At 44.4% G+C, this 3,194-nt stretch overlaps 1 protein-coding gene across 2 annotated transcripts in view; it reads left to right on the top strand.

Moving 5' to 3' along the window:
- TMEM245 (transmembrane protein 245) overlaps positions 1-3,194 on the top strand; it is a 112,760-nt gene that overhangs the window by 7,178 nt on the left and 102,388 nt on the right. The gene's annotated exons all lie outside the window — the stretch shown is intronic.

Below are 3,194 nucleotides of genomic sequence, written 5' to 3'. Positions count from 1 at the left end.
AAGGCTATCTGTGTGTTTCTTGTGTACTAGCTGAAAACACCTGCTTCTCTCTCTCTCTAGTTTTCTTTTTATTCATGATAAAATGTTGGAGAGTAAGAGAGGAAAGGAGACAGATGAGGGGCAGTAAAAGAGAAATGAGTACCCTCCAGTGTCTGGTCACCCATCCTCCAGTCCTCTAGCCCATTGCATCTTGGGCACTGGCACATGTGCTTGGCATATTTCAGGCTGACCACGCCAGAGGGATTCTAACCAGTTGCCATGTGGGATCTAGTATCTCTCTCTTTTTCAAAGAATTATTTATTCAAATTTATTTTACATATATATATATAATATATATATATATATATATATATATATGTGACTGGGGGGATGGGAGGAGAGAGAGAAAGCTGCCTGGCCTGGGACTCAAACCATGGTTGACTATGTGGGAGTCCAGTGCCCTAATCACCCCGCCACCTGCCAGCCTGTGTGTCTGGTATCTCTCTTTTTTTTTTTTTTTTTGGAGAGATTTTTGCTAGAGGGCGCGTGCGCTCGCCAGACAGACAGAGAGAGACATAGAGACAGAAAGTGAGAAATCACCCCCCAGGGGGGATGGTCACGCCGCAATCCCTTCTCCTCCAATCTCCTCTCGGGATCTTGGGCACGTACGCACACGCGCCCGGCGTGAGTTTTAAGCCACCGGGTCCGGGAAGCGAACCGCGGTTGACTACGTGGGAGTCCAGCGACATAGCCATTACGCTAACTGCTGGTTCCCGGGATCTGATATCTCTTGAGCAGCATGTTACTAATACACTATGGAACCAGCCTCATGCTTCTCTTTAGACCATGAATTTCTCACAAAATGTCCAAAGTATGCAGTCTCTTAATTTTTCTCTCCTTGCAAGTGGTGCTAATTGTTTACGAGTATAGATAAGAAGCAAAAACTCCTTGGATCTTGGTTTGAAAGAATCATAGACTTAAAATCTGAAGGTGTGCACATATCTTCTGTTACTGTCTAGTTCAGCTTCTGACTGAGGGAGGCTTTTCTCCCTGTCGGCCCTAATTCATATTCAGCATACACTAACTTTTAATCATCGTAGTTTATTGTTTTTATTTTAACTTTAGACAGCAATCATTTGTAGAAAAATTTATCCTCATACTGAGCTGAAATGTGTTGCTTGTTCCCACCTATTGTTTCTGCCCTCAGAACTACAAAATGTAAGTCTCATTCTTCTATTGATGGCTTTTGTTCAACTATTTGAGATAGCTGTTAAATATTGATATTCCTGTATTCTAAGCTAAATAGTTGTCCTCTGTCCCCTTCCCTGTACTCCAGTATTTCTCTGTTTCATAAGTGTGACTTTCATTTCCCTAGGTAGATTTTTATTGTTCATGTGGCTTGGTAGTACAAACTTCATTGAAACAATCACTTTCCCTGATACTTTTATAAATAGGCAATCAGGGACCAGCAGTTAGCGTAATGGCTATGTCGTTGAAATCCCATGTAGTCGACTGTGGTTCAAGTCCTGGTCCCGGTGGCTTAAACTCACGCCGGGCACGTGTGCGAGTGTGTCAAAGATCCCGAGAGGAGAATGGAGGAGAAGGGATTGCGGTGTGGCCATTCCCCCTGGGGGGTGATTTCTCGCTTTCTGTCTGTTTGTCTGTCTCTGTCTCTCTGGCAAGCACACGCGCCCTATAGTGAAAACCTCTCAAAAAAAAATTAATATTTTCTGGATAAATGTTTTCATTCACACAGGCTACTCACAGGTAGGATTTAAGAGTTCTCTTAACTTCATCACAAATAATTAAGGGTTATTCAATGTTTAATTTTTTTAGTTGGCTATAGGGCATATGCTCACTGGAGAAAGAGCAGTAGAGAGAGAGGAAAAGTGAGAAATTCCCTCCAAAGGGAGATAGCCACACTGTAATCCATTCTCCTCTTAGCACTTTGGGCATGCATGCACATGCACCTGGTGTGTTTTTCAAGCTGCTGGGTCCAGGACTCAAATCATTCAGCCAGCCATGCGGGAGCCAGCCTTCTTAATCTCCAGGCCCCCTGCTCGCCCCAAATTTTGAATATTGACATTAAGCATATCTTCTTATTTGGCCATTGGAGTCTAAAAATGGCTGTGAGGACTAAAAGCAAAAAACTACGTGTAGTAAGCAGACATTTACTTTCTTATCTGAAGTCCATACTATGGAATCATAAAATTTTATTACCTCTAGCCCAACCCCACCTACCACTTTTCTTAAGCACCACTCCCACCCTTTTATATATATTTTTAGATTAGAAATTGAAGCTCAAGTGGGACTTGCTCCACATCCTTAAGTTAATAGGCCAACCCATGACTTATGACTCACAGTCTAGTTCATTTTCCTCTATTCTTGACCGCTTCACTCGAAATAATCAGGAAGTAGTAGATATGCATTTCTGTTTTTTAAATAAATGTTTATTTTCTTGTAGAGGAGAAAAGCCGTACTCCTGTGGCATATGTGGCAAATCCTTCTCTGACTCTAGTGCCAAGAGGAGACACTGCATTCTGCACACAGGCAAAAAGCCTTTCTTCTGCCCAGAGTGTAACTTACAATTTGCCCGCTTAGACAACTTGAAGGCTCACTTGAAAATCCATAGCAAAGAGAAACACACGGCAGATGCTAGCTGTGTGTCCAGCAGTAGTAATACTGAAGAGGTCCGAAATATTCTTCAGCTACAGCCATATCAGCTCTCTGCCTCAGGAGAGCAGGAAATTCAGCTTCTTGTAACCGATTCTGTTCATAACATCAATTTCATGCCCGGTCCTAGCCAGGGGATCAGCATTGTCACTGCAGAGAGTTCCCAGAACATGACTGCAGACCAGGCTGCCAACCTCAGCCTGCAGCCAGAGCACCTGCAGAATTTGCTTCTTTCAGCCCAGCAGGAACAAACAGAACACATTCAGAGCCTCAATATGATTGAAAGCCAGATGGAGCCCTCGCAGACAGAGCCTGTGCACGTAATCACACTGTCCAAGGAAACGCTGGCACATCTTCACACCCATCAAGAACAAACAGAGGAGCTCCGCTTAGCAGCAAGTGCTTCCGGCCCGGCTCAGCACCTGCAGCTGACACAGGAACCTGGGCCACCGCCTCCCAGTCACCACATGCCGGAGCCCACACTGCTTGGCCAGGAGCAGAGCTGAACCGTAAACACATTTGACTGGTGCCTTGGGCTCTTC

The sequence above is a fragment of the Tupaia chinensis genome, unplaced genomic scaffold (genome assembly GCF_000334495.1).
Source record: "Tupaia chinensis unplaced genomic scaffold, TupChi_1.0 Scaffold000081_1, whole genome shotgun sequence".
Lineage (NCBI taxonomy): Eukaryota > Metazoa > Chordata > Mammalia > Scandentia > Tupaiidae > Tupaia > Tupaia belangeri.
The sequence above is the reverse complement of the archived record's forward strand: the minus strand, read 5'-3'. Positions and strand labels throughout refer to the sequence as shown.